The 24,302-nt window shown below is 42.6% G+C and overlaps 1 protein-coding gene across 8 annotated transcripts in view; it reads right to left on the bottom strand.

Annotated features, from left to right (window-relative positions):
- The window catches only part of CHN1 (chimerin 1), a 200,242-nt gene extending 199,192 nt beyond the window's left edge, over window positions 1-1,050 (bottom strand). For 2 of the 8 annotated variants that reach the window (XM_055572172.1, XM_055572175.1), the window contains exon 1: window positions 90-278. The gene's annotated coding sequence lies outside the window, so the exon portion shown is untranslated. Of the gene's footprint in view, window positions 1-85; window positions 282-898 lie in introns of those variants that run through there. The other 6 variants (XM_055572176.1, XM_055572177.1, XM_055572171.1 and 3 more) reach the window with 5 other exon arrangements.
- Between the last annotated feature and the right edge of the window lie 23,252 nt (window positions 1,051-24,302).

Here is a 24,302-nt window from a genome sequence, read left to right as displayed (position 1 = left end):
ACACGGGGGAACCCGCTAGCCCTCGGCGAGCCGGCACTTGTCGCTGCCATCTGTGCAAAACCGTAGCGCGCGCGGGCGCCGGTACCTACGAGGTGGGGAGGCTTGGCCGCGGCGCAATGGCAGGCGGAGAGGCGGCGCCGCAGTGGCGGCGACGGCGGAGAGAGGAGCAGCCTCGCAGAACCCCCGGCGGGGTGCGCTCACTCTGCATCCCGCGGCCTCGCAGACGCCATCTTGCGATAGCGTCTCCCACTGGATCCGCCGGCGCGCCTCCTCCCTTTTCCCCCTTGGGCGGCGGAGCCCCGTGCGTTCCCATGGCAACGGGCGCGCGCGGGGGCCGAGGGCGCCCGCCCCTCCTGCCCCGGGCCGCGAGGAGCCGCCCGAGCTGCTTGCCCCCGGGAGGCGGCCTCCCAGAGCCTGGCAGCAGCAGGGGCGGGGTGCGTTTTAGCTGAAATCCCAGGTTTTTCCTTGAATGGGATTTGTGGAGACGCAGAAAGGAGCTGTTACTCAAAAGAAGTCCCTGAAGGATGCTCCATGAATAGAAGGACCCAGCCAGGGTCATCTGAGGATCGGGTTCGTGTGAGGATATTCCTTTCCCCTGGCGCCTCCGGGGTTAACAGAGTCTGGAGCCCTTGACCTGAAGCTGCAGGACCCGGGAAAGGAGCCTGGAGTCAAAACAGTGGCACTAAATGTTGCTTTCCCCTCCATTTGGACTTAGGAGCCACTAAGAGTAGTTCTGGTCAGATTATCATATGTGAGGAAACAGGAGTCGGTTAAAAAGCATCTGGGAATACATAAAATAATTTGCTATAAGCGCTTAAACCTAATTTTCTTCTTTTTACTTTACACCTCTTTGATACTGTCCGGGCGGGGGGCGGGGGAGGGAATCAACATTTCTCACCGACTGGCACTTCTTTACCACAAAAGGTTCTTCCCCTGAGCTTTTTGCATTTATCTGATAATCACTGGCAACATCCTTCTGTGATATTCTCTGATCGCCTCTGTCTTTGCCTTAATTAAGGAGAAGCCATATAACGCCTTGAGATTATCAGCCAAAAGATGTTCGTGAAAAGCTGAGTTATGATGGCTTTTTGTCGTTTTCATGTAATGTATTCAACAATTCAGTATTCTCTAGTTGCTATACTTGTTTCTTTTTTGTTTTAATCCTCCTTTTTTCTTGCTTCTCTGCTTAGGGATTTGATACTATTTCAATATCTAATCATGTAAGATTTTCTCTTTGGTTCTCATTTCTTCCTGGCTTTCAGTTCCCAGTTCCTCAGATTCCCTAATATCATTTTCCTTTTTACTTTAGAACTAATTATTTTAAGAATACTATATAAATATTTTTAATTTATCTTGAGGATCAAAATCATTATAAAAATGAAAATTACTCCTTCAAATAGAACCACAGTTAATTCATCATCCTTTCACAGCAGACTCAAAGATCAGAAGAAAAAGAAAAGCAGGTTGGAAGGAGGAGCCAGCCTTTTGTTTTGTATCAGTTAACTCAAGAAAAAAGAAATAGTAAAATAATCCAACATCAGTGGGCGAATATTTAAGATGCTATAGGCTTAAAATTTTCTGATGTAGTCAAATGGCTCTCCTTTAGCCACTAACATTAACATAAATCTTGAAATCTCCAGAATTTTAAATCTTTAATGAAAAGGACTCGATTTTGAACAGGCTTACTGCTCATGAAAAATTACAAGCACACAGTTCATGAAGATAAATGAGAAACTCAAGAAGGCTTTGTGGGACAGATTTTAGAACTGGGTCAAGATTGCTGTGGATCTGCTCACACAACTAGATAAAGCAGGATCTAAAGACACCTTTTACTGTCAATCAGAAGTCCCCAAACTTTGGGGGTCCTAATTTCCTTTTGAATCTCTAATAGAAATACTGTCTCCCTAGAAAACTATTTATGTACATACAAACACCAGAATTTTTTCACACAATTTCGGGGAGATTACAAAGGCTTCCCTGGTGGTTCAAACGGCAAAGAATCTGCCTGCAATGCAGGAGACCTGGGTTTGATCCCTAGGTCAGGAAGATCCTCTGGAGGAGGAAACAGCAACCCACTCCAGTATTCCTGCCTGGAGAATTCCGTGGATAGAGGACCCTGGCGGGCTGCAGTCCATAGGGTTGCGAAGAGTCGGACACGACTGAGCGACCAACGCACCAGGGGGATTACAGACTGTTGAGGGAACTAAGGTTAACTCCAGATATATTTTGTAATCGAGGAAAGTTTTTGCCTTTATAATTAAACTGTTTTAATATGTCCCTTTCACATAGAAGCATGGAATATTGAACAGAGAAGGACCAAGATCCCCCAATACACAGATAAGGAATCTGAGGGTGCACAGGTCACAAGGATTCCAAATTGATACACTTGTATTGTGGCAGAATTAATTGGAAAAATCTTAGACATCTGGTCTTCTCCCTGACCACCTCCCTCACTCTCCATTCCCCCACCAATTTAAATGGTACATGGTTTGAGTTTAAAAAGAAAAACCTGTTTAGTATTAGAAGCAGAGTTGCAAGGGGGGTGTGTTTTGTCCTCAGCCATTTTGTATGTTTGAGTCTTCTTGTAGTTTGGGAAGCTGAATTTTATTCAAAAGAATCTTTTTTCACAAGCTCTTCAGCTCAGAACTGGGCATCCAATAAGGCCGAGAGTAAACGTGTTTGTTTTTTTTTTTTCTCCTCTTTGTTAAGCTCTCTTTGAGAGGTAACAGAGCATCAAGGTTTTGATGCTACAGCTCAGCTTGTTGGTAATTCTCTCCATGCTTTGGAGTGATATCCTAGGGGTGAGTCAAAAATTAACTGTCCTGTGCTCAGACTTAACCCTCCCATTGTATAGACAAGCCTTGGTTACTGGACCAGCTTTGTACTCACCAAGGATGGCTGATCACAGCTGAATCTTAGTGACAGACAGCTTGACTCAGGTGAAAACTATCTTCCCCTCCCCTTCCTCTTTTCCATACAGGTCTTAGCGCCTCCCCCCTGCCCCCCGACCCAAAACACACACGCACCACAAAATGTTTTTAGAATATTGTGCTACTTTAAACAATACAGCTGAGTGTTGCCATGTTTCCCTTTTTAAGCATCTAGCTTTCCATAAGTCCTTTGAGTTCCTAATGGTGTGATGCTCTAACAAAATGCTCTCTATACTTTATCCAAGTGTTATGTCTTGAAAATAGTATTCATTTTTATAATGTCCTATTATCTGATAAGGAATAGAGTATGTTTCTTTTCTCACTTAGCTGGAAACTAAGCAATAGCCTTTCTGCTACAAATTCAATGTAAGGAAGGGCGTTAACCACTTGGGGTGATTACTATGGGTGGGGACTTAGATTGTTTATTAAAAGGGCAAAAATGAATTGACTTTTGAGAACATTTATGTTTTCATTCAAAGATTTAATTTTGTGCTTAACACATAAGCACCTAGAAGGGCCAGATTTGTTTGTTCTGTTACTAAATAGTTGTTCGATTTTTAGACCAATGTTCTACTCTTTCTGGTTCTTATCTTTCTCATTTGTAAAATAAAGGAATGGGACTAAGTTATCCCTAATGTTCCTTTTAGGTTTGGTTGTCATTCTGTGATATTTTAAAATATTTAAATCAACTGGATTATGGATAAAACAGAAGACGACTTTTATTTGAATGTTCGATATATTCAAAGTGTTGGTATATCTAGTAAATTTAAGTATCTTATGTTACAGTTTCATAAATATCTAGTGTGACTAAGAAGTCATACTTTGTTAAAGCATTGATATGTGATTTCATCTGCAGTATGCTATACCGGTGTATTTATTGTATAGAGAGCAACCTTTTTTTTCAGATTTAACAAGATTGAAATTAAAAGAGTGCACGGAACAATCCATTTCAACTATACTAAAAACCGTTTTCTCATTTTTATTTGTTCTGTTGACTAAACAAAACTTAGAAAACCCTTTGAGTTTTTTTCCTACGTTTTAAACTAATGACTTATCACAAGTGTTTTGGGTTTTCATTTTGTTACTCATTTAGCTTCATTCCCATTGGTAAACATTGATTCGTTTCTCAGTTTTGAATGAAGCAGAAATTAATGAGGCAGTTTCTGCCTCACAATAACAAGTTAAAATTATAGCACTTTATCATGTCAACACAGCTTTAAACACTAGGAATACCAGTGGTATTAGTGCAGTTCCCAAAATAGTGCAGAATGTTTGCCGTTGAACAAAAATATCATAGGGTGTATTTCTGCGAATGTGATAGAAAATTCTATTCTTCAGTTATACTGATAAAGGTTCAAATTATTTATTTAAAATATTCACAAATATGTAACATTCTCTCCTATGTTTGTTACCAGTTGAAATATATTTTTCCACAGTGTGAATTTACTTCAAGTATATTTGGTCTGTTTTTAATAATGTATTCCTAAATACTTAATCTAAATGAGTCTCCCCACCCTCCTTTTATCTGAGGCTTACCTGATGTTTGTGTGGCATTTTATGATTCATAAGTAGCACTTTCACTGGGCAAAGCCATTTGCTTTATAATGGAGGCAGCATTTACTTTGAACTTAGGGATTTAGACCATGAAACTGTTTAGTGGGGGGAAGAAAAGACTATTTATGTCATCAGCTGTTAAATTGGCCTTCAAGCTTAGATTATTCATATTAATGTTTAGGAGAGTTAATTGTATTCTATTGACCACCAGAGGGTGCCTAAATTATATCCATAGGACCAATTTTGGATCTTAGAAATCAAATTTGAAAAACACGTTAAAATCCTTAAGAACTGTTCTCCTCCATAGTGCTTCTTATAGTAGCAGAAGATAAATCCCACCAAAATGATACTAAAAGGAGAGGTGGCTGTTGGCTGGTTGGGAACCAATTTGTAATTGCATATTACTGACAAACTGCACATTTCTGAGCAGTGCTTGCTTAGTTTTTATTATATCACCTCCAAAGTTATAGAAGGGCTGTGTGTGTGTGAGTATAGAGGTATAAAGAGAGAGGAAATTGAAATTCAAAAGCAGAATGAAAAGGTTTTCTGTCCCTGACCCAAGATAATGGATTTCTTGTTAATTGCTCAGCTTGAAGAGGAAGTTTTAGTGCAGTACATGATGGGGTCACAGGTATTACTATGAACTCTAGGTCAGAATCTTCTGAATGTCATATGTCCTATTTGTAAAATTTTGTGGTAGAATTTATTTTGACAAGTCAAAATGACCACTGGTTTTGAGTGATCAGAGAAAAAGGGTAAAAGAGTTCTGTTTTTAATTTGTTTTGAATACACATTTAAAATAATACTTATTTCCTGGTAAATAGTATAGCAGATCTTCTGGAAATTTTTTTGTAGGTTTAAAAATCAAATACATTTTCAAATACATGCTAGACAAAAGTACAGCGATTATGGCTGCTCTCAAGTAAAAGTTTTTGTTCTGAACTATAATCATGTTATAGTACTTTAAGCCAACATTTCCATTTGTGTGTATTTTTCTGAGGTCACCAGGCATATCTAATGCAGAGTGTAGCTAAATGTCTATTTGACTTGAGCAGTTGGATTGCTGCCAGATTTTGTTTCCAAGAGGGTATAAGAAGGTTTGGCTACAAATCAATTCTCCCTAACATGGCCATGGTTTTCCAGTTAATGTGGGTGTCTACAATAAGATGACTTACTCAAGCTGAATACATTGTAAGTTATAAATCAGCAAAATAGCTATGAACTCTGGGTGAGAATTACCCAGTCTCTAATTAAGCAACAGAGCTGAAACACAGGGAAGTGTATTTCCATGATTGAAAACAATCTGGGTTTAAATCTTATCTATCCCTGTGATGGATTTTTCATAAAATTCCTTTGTATATTGTTGTAAAATAGGACTTGTATCGGACATTTAGGACAATGTGCCAATTGGAATTTATCCATCCATCCTTCATCCAATCAACAAATATTTACTGAGTACCTGTGATATAACAGGCATTGTGCTAGATGCTGGCAAAGGGCAATGATGTATCAAACATGTATCCAGATCTTTGAAAATCTGCAGCTCCTGGGGATAAGACTTATAAATGGAACAATCAAAGAGCCACAAGAGGGGCACAGATTAAATACCCTGGGAATTCAAAAGAAAGATTATTTCCAGCTCATGAAATGCATGAAGGCTTCATGAGGAATGAAGCTTTGAGGTATGGATGGGAATTAGGCAACCAGAAAAAAGAAAGGGAGAGGTGAGGATTAGATAAGAGGAAAGAGGTAAGCAATTGTAAGAGAAGAATGGCAGGCAGGGCAGTTTAGCTCCAGCAAGGACTCAGGGGAGAAGAGGCTGGACATGCTGGTGGGGGACATATGTTATAGGATATCCACCGTATACTACACAGGAACACTTCTTAAAACTCCCTTTCCTCTTTTCCCGTCTGAGCCCACAGCTGTTCTGCAGCCAAGCACCCTCATACCTCCCAAATTCTCTCCCCCACCTCAGCCTTTATGGCCTTTCTGTGCTCTCCCCACCCCTATTTTGTTATGCAAATTGATCTCTCTGGCTTCTGTTTATTTTCCTTGACTTTTGACTGGTACCTAAATTCTTCATTATACAGGGAATTCAGAAACTGGCCCAGCACGCAAATAATCTACATCACTGCCTTCTTGCCTTTCAGTTCTAGTCTTTCTCTGCGCTTCATCTCAATTCTGCACCACACACACACACACACACACAAAAGCATAGAAGGGCTTCCTTGGTGACTCAGTGGTAAAGGACTGCCTGCCAATGTAGGAGATGTGGGTTAGATCCCTGGTCCAGGAAGATTCCACATGCCACAGAGCAACTAAGGCAGTGCGCCATTATTATAAAGCCAGGGAACTGCAACTACTGAAGCCGCATGCCCTTAGAGCCCATGCTCTTAGAGCCACCGCAATGAGAAGCCCGGACTGACTGCAACTAGAGAAAAGCCCATGCAGCAGCAAAGACCCAGCACAGCCAATAAATAAACATTTTAAAGAAAAAGCATATAAATCTGGCCTTTTCATTAGAAGATGAGACAGTAAGACAAAATTCTAATAAATTTTGTCCAGTGCTTAAATGAGTATACCAGCAACTGTGTGAAATACTTTTTATATACATTTTCTCATTTAAACCTCACAGAAACCACATGGGATAGAATCTTGGAATCCAGGACTCCCAATTCAGAACTCCAGTGCTGGGTAACTGGAGCACCTCTCTCTATAAAAAGGTTTAGCCACAGACATATTTTGATCATTGGAATATTAATGTACATTGCCAATGCAGGAGATGCAAGAGACGAGGGTTCAGATCCCTGGGTCTGGAAGATCCCCTGGAGAAGGAAATGGCACCCCACTCCAGCATTCTTGCCTGAAAAATCCCATGGACAGAGGAGTCTGATGGGCTACAGTCCAAAGGGTCACAAAGAGTCAGACACGACTGAGTGACTAAGCAAACACATACACCAGGAGCTCAGATATACACAGTTGAAATCCAATTGATAAAGCAGACTACAAGTATTTATGAAACACCTATTATGAGCTCAATATTTTGCAGTGTTTTTGATAGAAATGTTTAAAATGTGCTTGTGGCAGACCAAATGAAAGCAATATCATTGAACAAGTGTGGGTGTGCTAAGTTCACTTCAGTCGTGTCTGACTCTTTGCGACCCCACGGACTGCAGCCCACCAGGCTCCTCTGTCCGTGGGATTCTCCAGGCAAGAATACTAGAGTGGGTTGCCATGCTCTTCTCCAAGGGGTCTTCCCCAACCAGGAATTGAACCCAGGTCTTCTGCATTGCAGGAAGGTTCTTTACCCTCTGAGCCAAGTGGGGTTAAATTTTTTTTAAATGCTGGAGGTGACTGGTCTTGTAGCTCTTGCCATCACATCTCTCAGGATAATGGTGACTAGAGGGGAGACAGCTGGCTAAGCAGGAGAGAGAGGAAGGGGAAGAGGTCCTCAGAACTTGCCTGTCATGGGACCATTAGTCCCACCATCAGTGCCCAGACAGTGCTCACCCAGGAATTGCAAGGGGTCAAAATATAATAAGTTCTTCAGTAGATGAGTACCAGGCTGAAATTTATTTTGCTGACAAGATTTAAAAATTCCAACCTGAGATGGAATAACTAACTTCCTGTTGAGTGTAGATTGTAGCAATGAGTGACTTTGTTAATACTCTCCATGTTCTGGGCTTGGGTTAGCTGATTCCTAGGCTTTAAAAACACTGGAAGTGCCCAGTACCTTTTAAGCTGTTAAGGGAAACCGGCTGTCTTAGGGTATGTCTTCCTGTGTTTCCTGTGTTTCTTCTGAGGAACAATGCAAATTGGAGAGAGATAACCTCCAGAGACAGGGTAAAATAAAGTGCTAGTTTTAACAAAGAGAAGAAAACATCCAGAAAGTGCAAGAGCTCTCATATCCGGTCTTCACTCAGCCTGGCCCTGCCTCTGTGTTCTCCACCCCTTTCCAGTCTCCAGCACTAAGATTAGTTCATCCCTCTAATTTCAATCAAAGTCTCCCTTGAGTCCCAAAAGCCTTTCCTCCCAAAACTATGGTGGGAAACATTAGATTTTGTACCATTCAACCTGCATTTTATCCCATTACTTAATGTGACAAAATGACTAATTGATTTCTCCAGCTGCTTTTTCCTTTTTTTTTTATTTTAACAATATAAACTCCTTCAGGGAAGAGTGATGTTTGTTGTCTTACTGTAATCAGGGTCAGACATCTCTTAGAGTGAGGGGGTCAGGTTGGATGGTGTGCACATTCCCCATGACATTAGACCTAGAATCTGTCCCCTTCTTTTTCTTCCCCCAAAGTTGGGAGTTAGAATTTAATTTAATTGAAAATATTTAATGCCAGTTCTTCTTTAGGCCCTCCCATTAGTTTTCAAGCCTGTGCATCCCTTGGCAGTATAGGGATATGCTAATACAGATACTTGGTTAAAGCAGAACCTGTGTATATATATACACACATATACATGTATTGATATATAGAGACATATATGTATTATATATGGAGAAGGAAATGGCAACCCACTCCAGTGTTCTTGCCTGGAGAATCCCAGGGACAGCAGAGCCTGGTGGGCTGTCGTCTATGGGGTCGCACAGAGTCGGACATGACTGAAGCGACTTAGCAGCAGCAGCAGACATATATGTGTTATATATAGTGTTAAAATATATAATGATATGTTAAATGCATAATGGTAATACATATAATGATATATTGATACAACATAGACATACAATGAAATTGTTCAGCTGAAATCCCAAAACAGTCATTTAAACTGAAATTCTTTATGAAGTCATCCCAACCAGAAATAATAATTCTTTAACTCCCAGAGAACTTGTGCTTTAAGTTCAAGTATGGGTCTAAAATCACTCTACATTTTTTATAATTATTTGAGTATATATATATGCAAATATATAAAATATGTGAGGTAGGGTGAGGTGTTAGTCACTTAGTCAGGTCCAACTCTTTGTGACTGCATAGACTGTAGCCCACCAGGCTCCTCTGTCCATGTAATTCTCCAGGCAAGAATACTGGAGTGGGTTGCCATGCCTTTCTCCAGGGGATCTTCCTGACCCAGGGATTGAGCACAGGTCTCCTACATTGCAGGCAGATTCTTCACCACTGAGCCACTAGGGAAGCCCCATTAAATATGTACTTGTGTGTGTGTGTGTGTGTGTGTGTGTGTGTGTGTGTGTGTATATATATTTGTAAGTAATACACAGACAGACACACATATTCTACCTCTCTACCCACTGGATCCTTAGCTTAAAGTAGGGTTCTGTTGTGTTTTTCTTTATATTTCCCAGCACATAGATGCTCAGCAAAAGTCAGTTGCATATATTAATGTAAATATAAAAGCTAATTTGGTGATTTCAAATAGTCTGTCTCCATAATGAACGGCCCAGTGTGGAGCATGCTAGGATATTGATAACCTTCTGGCTGATGGTTTACATTACCCTGCTCCACCCTGTATTTTGGCAAAAGCAAGTGGAAGGTCTTGTTTAAAGTTTGCACTTACAACTTGGACTCATCATAGAGGGTTAAGGAGCACCAGTATGTCAGAAGATTACTTGTAACTGCTGAATATTTGGCATTTCCATGTTTCATTTCTGTGCAATTCAGTGCAATAAGCTTTGCAAAGTCAAGCTGGTCTTTCACACCAGTTCTCAGAAAATCTCACCTTATATGAAGTCTTTCTATGCCGTATACCTGGTGGCCCTTTTTGTACAGAGGACCAGAACCAGATGCCTATGTTTTCCTTTTAAAAAATATTCCAATTACAAAAATGTTATTTTTCTACACATAACAATTACAAAGATATATATGCAAAAAGAAAGAGAGGAAAGAGAAACCATTCTTAATTCCACTAGCAAAAAATAGCTACAGTTAACATTTTAGTTTATATCCTTTGAAAAATTTTTTTCTCTGGCTTTACAGATGTGACGGGCTTCCCTGATAGCTCAGTTCGTAAAGAATCTGCCTGCAATGCAGGAGACCCCAGTTCGATTCCTAGGTCAGGAAGATTTGCTAGAGAAGGGATAGGCTACCCACTCCAGTATCCTTGGGCTTCCCTTGTGGTTCAGCTGATAAAGAATCCGCCTGCAATGTGGGAGATCTGGGTTTGATCCCTGAGTTGGGAAGATCCCCTGGAGAAGGGATAGGCTACCCACTCCAGCATTCTGGTCTGAAGAATTCTATGGACTGTATAGTCCATGGGGTTGCAGAGTCGGACACGACTGAAAGAACTTCACTTTCATTTATAGATGTGGCACATGCAAGCATGGATTTCCCCCTTTTTCTGTCCTTGAATCCCAATGGTTATAGCATGTTAGTACTGTGAGACTTTACCCTCTACCATAGTTATTTGGTAGATCTGTGGATGAACACTGACCCAAGCTGGGTCATTCAGAATTTCTCTGTCTCTGAGGATGAAGCTAAAATGTTTAAATTGGGGGCTGTTGGAAATCATCTTTGACTGTGAGGAACAAGAAACAGAAAACAATCTAGTGTGAACGAGTTGAATTAAAAAATAAGAGAGAAGCCCTGACAGCATTAAAGAATCTAGCCCAATTATTCTTTGTCTTGGAAGAACACACACTTTAAGTTCTATAGGTAGAGTAGATGTTGGGGTGTCCTACCCATATCCTCCCCATCAGGAGTGAAGTATCCATTCCCCCAGAGGCCAGGAATGTCTGTTGCTGATGGCTCACAGCTGAGTTGATTCCAGGACCTGCCCTTGGACTGAAAGAGCTGTTTGGACTAATGTCACACACCTTTTCCACATAGGGGCAGCCTACATCCAATGATTGGTTGATATGTGGGTATAAAAGCCTGGGCTCCTTGCCTCAATATTGGGCAACTCCAAAGCTCTCCATGGCATTGATTATAACATCTCAATTTAACCTTGCCCTCTGTCCAATTCTCCTTTCTTCACTCTCTTACACTTATTGATTTAAAGAGGGTCATCTGTTAAACTTTCTGCATGCAAATCCCTATCTCCATGTTTCCTGGGGAGCCAGACTAAAGACAGTGAGAGTGGCAGAGATATCTAAACATTCCACATAATGCATTCTCCCTTTTACCCTTGTTATAAGTCCTTCCACCATTATTATTTGGCCTAGAACAAGTGGTTTCTTGGTTTTTGCAACCAAAAATGTTCTAACTAGTATATTATTTCCTTATGATAAATTTCTGGAAGTAAAGTCAATGTTACACTAGAGGTACAGATTTGTAAGAATTTTGATTCTTATTGCCACATCATCCTTCAGAAACTTGTACCACTTTACATTCTCATCAGTGGTTCATGGAAGCAATCTTCCCAGATGCTGCACAACACTGATGTTATTCTCTTTTTATTCATTTATTCAACATTTGTTTATTGAGTGGCTGCTGTGTGCCTGCCTATGTACTGAAGGCTGGTGATAAATCGCTGCCTTCATGAAGCTTGCATTCTTGGTATGAAAAGATAGCCAATTAACAGTTAAGTGAAAAAGCTTTATACCACAAAGTGGTTAAATACTATAGAGACATATAAAACAGGAGGAAGAGGCAAGGCGTCCATTTCAAGCACAGTGGCCAGGGAAGCCATCCAATGAGATGGTGACTTTTCAGCAAAGGCTTGGAGGAGGTGAAGGAACAGCCATGGAGATATCTAGGGAAAGAGCATTTTTGGCAGAGGGAGCACCAAGTTCTGGAGGTTGGATAACGCACGTTCATTCAAACAGCATCAACCAGGCCAGAGACTGGAGCAGGGAAATGGGGGAGGCAAAGGGAAGAGTGAGAGGAGAGGTGGTTACTGAGGAAATGGGGGCTCCTACATTGTCCCAGGGATTGTGGCTTTCTCTAGACAAGATGGAGAGATTGGAGCACAGGAGTGACATATTCCAACTTATAATTCAAAAGATGCCCTCTGCACCACAGCTAAAAGGAAGTCTGCGTACCCCAATGGAAGATCCCTAGTGTTGCAACTAAGACCCAGTGCAGCCAAAAATAAATAAGTAAAATATTTTTTAGAAAAGGAACCTTCTGGCTGCTGCGTTAAAGAAAGACTCCAGCAGCCGCCTCTACCCACCATCCTCAGGGAATATGGTACAGGACCCCCAGTGAACGCCTAAAACTGCGGATAGTACTGACTCCTAAATATACTGAGTCTTTGTCTATCCATACATACCTAGGATAAAATTTAATTCATAAATTAGGCATACTCAGAGATTAACAATACCAATCATAAACTAGAACAATGATAAAAATGTACTCTAGCAAAGTTATGTGAATGAGGTCTACATCCCCAAATATCTTACCACATGAAAGAATTCAATGCCTTTCCCATCTTAACAAGCACTGATCATGCACTGTGGCTGTAATTCTGCAGTCTGAGTTGAGACTTATGCAAAACTCGCATAATTCTTTTTTTCCTTCTTACCTCAGTACAACTTTTTTCTTTCTTTTAAGTTGAGAACTTTCACCTTTTCACTTAAAGAAAGTGGGAGGCCAGTCAGGAGACTTTGCCTAATTGCTGGACCAAAAACAGTATTTCATTGCGGTTTCTTTTGCACTTGAAGATTTTACATATAAAGTGATTGTTTCTATTTCTTTTATTGGAAATGGCCTATTTTAAAGAACTTTGCTGATGCTTCTATTAGCATAGTACCTTTTGTTATGGTTTTCAGTGATATCAAGAATGTAGCTCTTTGCATATATGTGTAGTTCTCGGTCCAGAGTTATTCTTTTCTTTAATCCTGTTTGTGTTTTTTAATTTTTATGAGGACAGATTTTAAAATAACTTTTCTTTTAGGAACTTTGCTTATGATATAATATTAGAAGTATTTTGCCAAGATTATTGCTTCAGGCTTTTTTATTTGAAAGCACAGGGAGCTGGCTTAATTGAAGGAAAACTCAATGCAATATTTGTGATTTAAACTGGAACCTGGAAGTAGGAGATTTAACAAGGCTACATGAGATTCTGGAACTGGAAACTAAAACCTTACCTGTCACCAAAGCATCATTTCCATTTCTCTGAGTTTTCCTGTTCTCTGCTCTCTGCCTATTCTCTAAGAATGTGCTTCCTTCTCTGAGAAATGGTTTATCCACACTGTGGCCACCCAAGTTTGAGCACCACTGACATGTAGACTAGTATCTCTGTGCTCCAGTTTCAACTCATAGGAAAGAGAAGCTAATTCACACAGTCCATTCAGTAGTAGATTGGTCTATCTCCCTACCCCGGCTGCCGCGTGACAAATAAGCTATGTCCAGGGAGTGGTGGAGTCACCAGCTATACAGGGCTTATCCTGAGGTGGGCACACGCAGAAAGGGCATTCTCAAATGGGAATAGGGACACATGCATTGAGCACACCACGAAAGAAGTATAATCCACACTCATCCAAATTTCATTCTCCTACTTCCACGGTTTAAAATTTTGCATACATCCGAAATCAATTTTTATGGAAGATATACTTTAGAAATATCACTTTATTTTATATTTTGTTGCAAAAGATTAGCCAGTTGTCCCCAAATTTTGATAGAAAAGTTGAATTTGTGTCAGAAACGCTATTGATATGAGCCAGATGTCTTATATCTTGAATTGCTTAAAGTAATTTGACTATTACTATTTAAATATTATTTATCTAATTGTTTGAAATTCCTCTTGGTATATCAGTGTCAATTATGCCTCAGTATGTGCTTTGTGCTCAGTTGTGTCCAACTCTGTGACCCCATGGACCGTAACCTGCCAGGCTCCTCTGTTGATGGGATTTACTAGGCAAGAATACTGGAGTGGATTCCCATTTCCTTCTCCCAGGGATCTTCCCAACCCAGGGATTGAACCCGTGTCTCCTATGTCTCCTGCATTGCAGGCAGATTCTTGAGCCTGCAGAGCTCAAGCTGCTGAGCCATCAGGAAAACCCTTTGTATGTTTGTTTTTTTTGTTGTTGTTGTTCCTTACCAATTAAAAAAAAAGCCAAAGAATAGAATCAGACCAACGTGATTACCTTATGGTTGAATGACACAAGAAAGATGGGAGTCACCACCAGCCCACCATGTTTGAGGAGTTCTATTATAGATCTTGGTACAGAAAAGCAGTTATAGTGGGAAGTGATAGGGAAGATGCTTGTCAGTTAATCTCATGCTACTGGGATCCCTTAAGGTGCCCTAGCTCTTCTTGCTGGTGGGCCTCATTCTTTCATTCACTTTACGATTTTAAAAGCCACCCCATGGCGTCTAGGACATTTCCTTTGTCTTTGAGGTAGCCAGGAGGGGCATCTTACTGCTTGTAACCAAAGACCTTCATCTGCTAAAGGTGGCTCCTGTTTACCTCTGCCTGGTGGGCCGCTCCTAATCTTCTATAGAAAACAAATCCTGCCCATCCTCTATTGGCCTCTAAATCCTAACGCCTCTAAATCAAGATCTACTCCTCTTACACTTTGGATATAATAGACCCCTCCTTTTTGGCTGGCCTGAGCCAGGTTTCTGTCACTTACATCTGAAATCACCCTGCGCCCAAGCCCCTCTCAACTGGCTGTATATGTGTGTCAAGTGCCAAGCATAAGACTTGGAAGGCAGCAAGTACTGGTCAATAAATAAACTACTATGCTCTTAAAATCAAAGACATTTTTATAAATCTGTGGATAACAGAGAAGTGGAAACGTTACTTGGAGCAGCATAGTGGTTAAGCCTACCTCTCCTGAAGTCAGGCTACCTGGCTGTGAATCCCAGCTCTGTATATGAATATCAGCTCTGTGATCTTGGGCAAGTTATTAATGTCTCTGTGTCTTAGCTTCTTCAACCCTACAATGTGGATGATAATAGGATATATCTCATAAAGTGGTTGGACTTCCCTGGTGGACCAGACAGTAAAGAATCCGTCTACAATGCAGGAGACCTGGGTTCAATACCAGTGTCAGTATGACCCCCTGGGGAAGGGAATGGCAACCCACTCCAGTGTTCTTGCCTGGAGAATCCCATGGACAGAGGAGCCTGGTGGGCTACAGTCCATGAGGTCGCAAAGAGTCGGACACGACTGAGTGACTAAGACAACCACAACCATAAAGTGGTTATGAGGATTGAGTTCATTAATTTACAAAAAGCATTTAAACAATGCCTGATACATGCAACTGTTCTAAAAATGGTTTTGCTTTGATGCTGATCATTTTTTGAATGATAGGGTCAGGAATGAAAAAGGTTTCAATGTACTCTCAAGGATTAGTATGCTCAAATCTTGGTTACTTGTTGCAGAATCTTAGATGAAATGCCTACTTTCCCTGAGAATCCATTTTTTCACTATTAAACTGGCACATATAAAGTCCCATGTGCCTGTGTGAGCTAACTCGCTTCAGTCATGTCTGACTCTTTGCAACCCCATGGACTGTAGCCCACCTGCCTCCTCTGTCCATGAATTCTCCAGGCAAGAATACTGGAGTTGCCATTTCCTCCTCGAGGGGATCTTCCTAACCAAGGATCAAACCCCAGTCTCCTGCATTGCAGGCAGATTCTTTACTGTCTGAGCCACCAAGGAAGCCCCATAAAGTCCTATATTGTGGCTCAAATAATGAAACACAGGTGGTTTAACAGAAGTTCATGTAATAAGGACCTTGAGTTTGGGGAGAGGGCTGGGGTTAGCTGACCACAAGCTCATTTTGAGCTAATACAATGTCAAGGCTGTTTTAAAACTTTCAGAAGTCAGACAGGTTGCAAACAGTAGTGTCAATTAATAAAGATTACAATGCTTGGGTCTTCGCTCAGTGTTCAAGTACAGATTCAGCACTTCGATAGGCTGCAGAGTGTCTGGTAGAGAGCTAGACAGGGTGAGGGATATTTCAATCAGGTAATTTGAAGAACAGTTGAGAGCCTTTAAAATGCTTGTTCTGAATAACAGGAGTCGAAGAGAAAATGAAATAAAAGGTACTCAAAACATTGTCCTGTGGCGGAGGGATGGCACTTCACCTGACATTCTCCAGAAGCCCTGGGGGGAAGGCCCTCGTGGCAGCTCAACGTGAGTACGTGCTCTTTACCACGGAGAAGGCAATGGCACCCTACTCCAGTACTCTCGCCTGGAAAATCCCATGGACGGAGGAGCCTGGTAGGCTGCAGTCCATGGGGTCGCTAAGAGTTGGACTCGACTGAGCGACTTCACTTTCACTTTTCACTTTCCTGCATTGGAGAAGGAAATGGCAACCCACTCCAGTGCTCCTGCCTGGAGAATCCCATGGACGGGGGAGCCTGGTGGGCTGCCATCTATGGGGTCGCACAGAGTCAGACACGACTGAAGCGACTTAGCAGCAGCAGCAGCAGCTCTTTACCAACTAGAGCTGTTTAATGATGGAGAGGGCTGCCTTGCAAAGCCACAAGCCCCTGACCCTGAGAGGAACTGGGTGAACCTGAGTTTGTGTGTGAGCGTGTTAGCTGCCCAGTCGTGTCCTCCTCTTTGGACCCCATGGACTGTAGCCTCCCAGGCTCCTGCGTCCATGGAATTCTCCAGGCAAGAATACTGGAGTGGGGTGCCATTTCCTTCTCCAGAACCTGAGCTTAGGGACATAGTAACAAAGAACCTGAAATGTAGGAAGGATGAGTTATTCATGACTTCTCTGTTTCATGTCACATTCTGAAAAAACATTCCTTTATTTTTGTTTTTTAGATTTAAAAGAGGTCAACTAAACACTTGACTGATGGGTTGCAACTTTTGAAAAGTAGGAGCAGCTGCATATAAGGGTTGCCCTTTGCCCTAATGGGAGTGGAAAGAGTCATGATTGCTTCCCAAGGCAGAATGGCCCAGCTGGTCCTGTCTTCAGGATCATGCCAAGTGGTTAGCATTGAATCTGTTTTCACCCCTGCTGACACTCGTGCCCACAGCCTTGGAATGACCTAGAGGAAGTCCCACCCCAGTGTGACGATAAGATGAAGCCTTATGAATCCATCTGGGTGTAATATCTCATTTTGATCACTTCCCCCTCAGCCCAGGAGGCTTGGAAGAGAGTTGATAGTGCAAATCCTGTTTGCAAGTGCATTTCTTTCTAAAGAAAGAGTTGCCAGAATGTTTGCTCACAGAACAGCCACTGGCTAGCAGAACTCACAGTAAATAATCACAGGGGATTAAAATGAATCATGAGGGTCAGAATCATTCCACCGTAAAAGTGGATGGTTTACTTTTTCTTAAAAAGAAAACAAAAAACCTTCCCTCCATATCCAAACACTTCTCTACCTCCATGCTGCTTTTTAAGAAAGAAAAAAAAAAACAAACTGTAGAAATACTAGTGTTTAAAAATCTATTTCTTGTATGCTGTAGATTCAAACAGCACTGAGAAACAGCCCAGGGACACTTTGATATTTATGTGTTTGATACATGTGTGTGTGTGTCTGTGTGTGTGTATGTATAGGAAGAAATATAAATATCTTATACAGAAATTCTTAACTCCAGCTGCTTATCCAAATAGAGGCAGCAAGAGATGTCAATCAGTGAATCATTTAAACTCCTTGAATCCCTATTGCTGCTTTCCCTGGAAAATAAAATTTATATTTTAAGGCAGGACAAGAAAACAATTAAACACAGAATTCTCTCTGTTTGGGCCTTCTCCCTCCCTAATGTGCATTACACATTAACCAGAGCTCCTCAAAGATGGGAGTGCCTGCTCAACCATAAAAACCAATTTTTTTCTTTGTTCTGAGGCTAGCAATGTAACTTCTTAAAATAATAGTGCTCTTTTCCAGCACCCTAGGGGGTCATGGTGACTTGCCGCTCACTTTGTACAAGCTTACCTGGACTATGTATCCTTGGTGACCTTTATGTAAAGTATCAGTGTGTCATTTTGATATATGACCTTTGTCTCAAAAATGTATATGACTATGCCTTCTAACAGTTGGGACGGTTCTCGTAGCTTTCTGAGAATCTGTTTCTAGGGTTATAATCCTCCATTTGGCTCGAATAAATTTCTCTTTTTTATTCTTGATAGTTAATTGAATTTTCAACAGGAGTTTGTTTCTTTTCTGATTATAAAAGGAATATATAATAATTGTTTAAAAATATGGAATATATGGAAAATTATGAAAAACTTTCTAGGTTCAGAAAAGTGAATACAAAAACAAAAATGCACATTTTGGGGGATCGGGGTCACATAACATGTGCTTAGCTGTCCTTAATCACAGCACTTCTGACACCAGATGTGTTGGATGGTTTTTTTTACACTAACCTATTCTTCTTATTCTCCAGACACCAACTGGGTGTCCTACAATTCAATTCTAACCCTAACTACCCAGAGTTATTTTGCAGATTCTATAGGACTACCCAGTCAAAAGTCTCAGACTGTCTGTCACCTGTATTTTTGACTAACCAACTGGCTATTAATAGGAGTTCTCATGATCTCCCTCCTCATTCAATAATTTGGTAGAATGGTTCACAGAACACAGGAAAGCACTTCACTTACTATTACTGGTTTATTATAAGGATACAACTCAAGAACAGCCAAACAGAAGAAATGTATAGGGCAAAGCATGACCTGCCTTCTCTGGGCAGGGCACCCTCCTAGTACTTCATTGTTCTCATCTACCAGGAAGCTCTCCAAACCCATGGTTTAGGGGTTTTATGGAGGTTTGATTTCTTAGGCATGACTGGTGAAATCATTAGTCATTGGTGATTGAGCTCAGTCTCCAGTCAGGGGTGGGAAGTTTGGTGGAATGGAAAGTTCCACCCTTCTACTCATGCCTTGGAGACCAGCTCCATCCAGAAGCCATCTACGTGCCTCCAGGTACCAGTCATCACATGCGCATACAAAAGACACTTCTCACTCCCCAGAGTTTCCAACAGTTTTAGGAACTGTGTGTCAGGAACTGGGAACAAAGACTAAATATATGTATTTCTTGTTATGCCACAGGGCTCTATTTTAAAATGTTTAAATGTTTAAAATGTCCTAACCGTAAGTACTGACTGGTTAATCTCCCTCTGAGGATCTCAAATCAATTTGTCAATATCCCTTCTCTGACCATAAAAGGGTATAGTGAAACTTCTAGACTTTAATCTAGACTTTGGAGCTCTTTGGACTAATTCATTCCCTGGTAAGTAGTCTCAAGAGGCGATGCGCTGATGCAATCTATGCTTATATCTGCTGGAAACAGACTGCATCAAAGGGTTCTCTGGGCCAGGCACCTGAATGCCAGAATTGAAAGACCACCAGCTAAGTACCTGGCTGATTCATTTTCATCAAAACTGTTGTGGTTAAAACTTCCTTCTTTGTATGGTTAACTAACACTTACTGGCAATCCCTGAGCCCAGGTTGAGGAGGTGTTCTCGAAGTGTGGTCTTGAAGAACAGCATAAGCATCTTCTGGGAACTTGTTAAGAGATGCAGATTCTCAGCCCACCTCACACCTACTGAATCAGAAACTCTGGGATGGGGGCCAGCAATCCGTGTTATAACAAGCCCTCCAGGTGATTCTGATGTGTGTTAAAGTCTGAGAACCACTGCCTGGGGTGCTCCCATCCCGCAGTAGGGAATTGGCTCCAATTGACTCACACTCTCAAGTCCAATCACATACGTATCTGGAACTGTGTGGCAGTTACACAGGGACATCAATTCATAAAAACTCTTCAAGCCCTACACTTACTATCAGTGGATTTAATCAGGCCTACTTTGTTTTGTATTTTGGGAGGCTTTTTGTCTTGTTCTGTTTTTTAATCACAAAATGTATTTTTAAGAAGGCTGGTTGGGGCTGGGCTTGTCCCTATGAATTAAGGTGTCAGACCCAGGGATGGTGGCCCCAGCAATACTGTCTTCTAATCAGTGATCACTAGGTGGGCATTCCATGGTAACAACAGCCTCCTTGGCCTATCCCCAAAGGTGTTTATCGACATTGTTTAGCAGTGAATTAGTCCCCCAGCAACAATCTAAACTTGTTCTATAGCATCCTGGGTATATCTCCAAAATGTGGGGCACAGAGCCAGGAAGCCCTAAGGTGACACGTGGGAGCAGGTGGGAGGAAGTACTGGTCTTTCCAGCGGGAAAAGGGAAGCTGGAGAAATCTAGGGAGCAGTGATAAAACTCAGCTGATCTGGGCTATGTGTATACAGACAAGTCTTGGGCATGACAGAAGTCATGGCCAAAAAGCCATGAGTCACACAAACAGCGAGAACAGACCTGCTGAGAGCAGCCTCTCTTCTGCTGATAGATTCTGGAGGAGCATGAGAAAGGGGGAGGAAGAAGATGGGCCAAGAAGGGCCCTGAAGCTTCTAACAGGCATCTGTCCCCTGTCCTGGTCATCAGGGTGAGGTGCAGGCCCCTGAGAGCCACAAGAGAGCCCTGCACCCAGTCTCAGGACCACAGAAATCCTCTGCTCCAGGTCTTGGGAATCCTGAAATGAAAAAAAGCCCAGCTTCCAGTCCCCATCACGAACTGTCTTCTTGATGAACCGGCCTTCCTTCGCTCTTATTTGGGGAACCCATCCTAGACTATGCAGCTGGGCCCGCTTCTGTTAATCTCCACACTGCTGGGCAGTGACAGCCCTGCACTGTGAAGGCTCAGCGAGAGAAAAGTTGGAGAAAAACTGCTCCAGCAGGTGGACCCCGAGTCCAAGCCTCGCGCTGCGCATGCGCACAGTCACCCGCCTCTCCCCGCCCCTGCGACTCCTCGAGAGTTGCGTCTGCGGTACGGGACTCGGGAATTACGCCAAACCTGGCGTTTTCCTTTCAAATGCTCCCTACAAGGTATTGTTCAGTCCGCCCTTGCCCAGTGAAATGAAAACACATTTACAACCATTCCTATCTAAATCAATGAAGTTTCCCTTCATTTCCCAGACCATTCAAGGTGAGATACAGGCTTCTGCTTTTCTGGTTCCAGGTCCTACTTGGGTTTTTTTCTGATGCTTCGATTGCATAGTTTCACTGTGGGGGGGTGCTTGTTAGTTCCTGTGCCTACTCAACATCCAAACTTCGTTTCTGTGTTGGGTGAGTCTCCCATTGCATAAGGCTGGGCCGAGAAAGGCCTCCCTCTCATGGCAGAGGCAGAAGCCGACAGGTAACCTCTTTCCATCTCCTGGGAGTTAGCATGGGCAGCTGGGGACCTGAGCTCGGCCAGTCAGATGCTATTGCCTGCGGCTTTAACTCTTGAGCAACAATGCCAAGAGGAAGGGACCACTGAGGAGTTCTTCAGTGGGAGAGCAGTGCAGTTTGAGTGTGCAGGGGTAGCGGAACCAGTGGCAGCTACCTGGTTCCATTGTCCTAAAGTGTGATCTTGTCAGCTGACTAGCCCAGGCTAGTTTCTGTTCTCCATCTCCTCTGGCCACGTTAATGCTTGTAGTCAGCTCTCCCCTTCTGGGAGACTTGGTCTCCTTTCCCCGGATCCCAGGTCAGCAGTCATCACTACCTCTGCAGGCTCCGCACCCAGCACCTCCACCCTGCTGTGGGTGGCTGATCCTGGTTGTCAGGGTATCGGGCCAGCCTGCCTGGTAACGCCTGGCTGCCTGCTGCTTGTCTGCTAAAGCCAGCGTTCAGCTGAGTTTTTGGAGGTTTTATTCCAGGTATGACAGTTTTCAGCCAGTTCAGAGGAGCTTCTCTTTGTAAATGTGGCACTTCTGGCCACACAGGTTGTGCAATAGGGCTGCTCTAACAAATAACCTAGACAGCGTATTAAAAAGCAGAGACATTACTTTGCTGACAAAGGTCCATCTAGTCACAGCTATGGTTTTTCCAGTTGTCATGTATGGATGTGAGAGTTGGATCCTAAAGAAGGCTGAGCACCCAAGAATTGATGCTTTTGAACTATGGTGTTGGAGAAGACTCTTGAGAGTCCCTTGGACAGCAAGGAGATCAAACCAGTCAGTCCCAAGGAAATCAACCCTGAATATTCATTGGTAGGACTGATGTTGAAGCTGAAGCTCCAGTACTTTGGCCACCTGATGCAAAGAGCTGACTCATGAGATAAGACCCTGATACTGGGAAAGATTGAAGGTGGGAGGAGAAGGGGATGACAGAGGATGAGATGGTTGGATGGCATCACCAACTCAATGGACATGAGTTTAAGTGAGCTCCAGGAGATGGTGAAGGACAGGGAAGCCTGGTGTGCTGCAGTCCATGGGGTCTCAAAAAGTCAGACATGACTGAGTGACTGAACAGTAACAACAACAAATTACCACAGACTGGGTAAGACCAAGTAAGTGTCTTCTGTCACAGTTCTGGGGGCCAGTACTTAAACAAGGTGTGAGCAGAGTTGGTTCCTGCTGGAGGCTCTGCGCGGGGATCTGTTCCATGCTACTCTCCTGCTTTGGGCATCGCTGCCTTCTTTGGCTTTCCTGGGCTTGTAGCTGCATCACTCTACTCTGGCTCAACTTCACATGCCTTCCCTCTCTGTGTCTCTACATCTTCTCTTTTTCTGTCACTTGTAGAAAGGGAGCATTTGGACACAGAGGGAAGCCAGCATGAAGAAGACACAGGGAGAGACCTGTGTGAACACAGTGAGGCGGAAGGTGGCCATCTACAAGCCGAGGAGGTGAGGGTGGTGGGGGAAAGCAGGAGAGTGCCATAGAAATCAAGGGACAAAGATCACTTCAGGAAGGAAGGAATGACCACTGAGGTCAATGCTGCGGAGAGGCCTTAAGTTCCCAGATTCCATTTGGTTAAGGAACAAATGGCAGATAAAGAACTGGGGACAGAAAAGGCAGATAACCTGTAAAGAAGGGAAACAGGACTGAGGATATATAGAGGCGGTCACTGAATAAATGTGAGGTTTGTCTGCTTGGAGGATGGGAGAGGGAGAAGGAAATGGCAGCCCACTCTAGTGTTCTTGCCTGGAGAATCCCATGGACAGAGGAGCCTGCAGGGCTACAGTTTATTGCCGGGGTCCAGCCCCGGCTGATCCAGGGTATTCGAAGCAGGGACGGCGGCAGCGAGGATCAGGATACAATAGCTTCAATTAGATATTAATTAAAGATATAAACAGTAATAGAATGAGGATAGCTCAGTAGGAAAATTCAGTGGAGAAAAGAGGCTGAGTAGCTTGGTTTACGCAGGAGACCAATAAAACTTCAAGACAAGAAATTTGCACCACTTACATAGGCCACAGGCATCCTCCCGTTCTCCCGAAGGAGAGGAGACACTGAGGCCTCCCCGGTCGGATCTCAGAAGCCCAGGCATAATTAGTAAGCATGGCGGGTTCTGCGCTCCAGATGGAGACTCAGCCAGAGTGAGAGAGAGAGCGACATGGGGAGACCAGGTTTTCAAGAAACTGATCCCAATTCTTTATTTTCCATGGTCTACTTTTATACACTGAGATGTTATGCAAAAGTCACACGGGGTCAGCAGTCCTGACTTTTATCAAAGTCAGGTGCTTCATACAAATGTATACAGAGGTCTTAGGGGTGTTACATCATCTTCTGGCCAGGGGGCCTGCTGACAATTTATGACCCTCTCCTTGTGACAGCGGTCAGTCAACCAGGACACTTATTTCTCCAGGGGTGATTATTCTTAAAACAGACGCCACCCAAATAAAGTTACATTCCTATAGGGTGAGGGTGTAGTGGGTTTTAGTTAAGGAAAGAATTTACTTAGCCTAAGGTCTAACGTGATTAATACCAAAGGTTAATACTTATTTCTTCTACATATTCATTAATGTGTGTAAGGGCAGGGGATATGGAGACTTAGCAACAAACATTGGCTCAACAAATGAAAAACCCATCACCAATACAATTTCTAATCAGCCCATTATACTTATACTAATAGTTTTCTAACTTTTCTAAGGAACCTGTTTTTAGGTTTAAAGCATCTCGTGCCTCTCACGGTTGGGAGGCTGTGAGCAATCACATGTGGCCGGACAAGCCTGTCAGGCAGGCTAGAGAACCTTCAGA

The sequence above is a fragment of the Bubalus kerabau genome, chromosome 3, assembly GCF_029407905.1.
Source record: "Bubalus kerabau isolate K-KA32 ecotype Philippines breed swamp buffalo chromosome 3, PCC_UOA_SB_1v2, whole genome shotgun sequence".
Taxonomy (NCBI): Eukaryota; Metazoa; Chordata; class Mammalia; order Artiodactyla; family Bovidae; genus Bubalus; species Bubalus kerabau.
The sequence above is the reverse complement of the archived record's forward strand: the minus strand, read 5'-3'. Positions and strand labels throughout refer to the sequence as shown.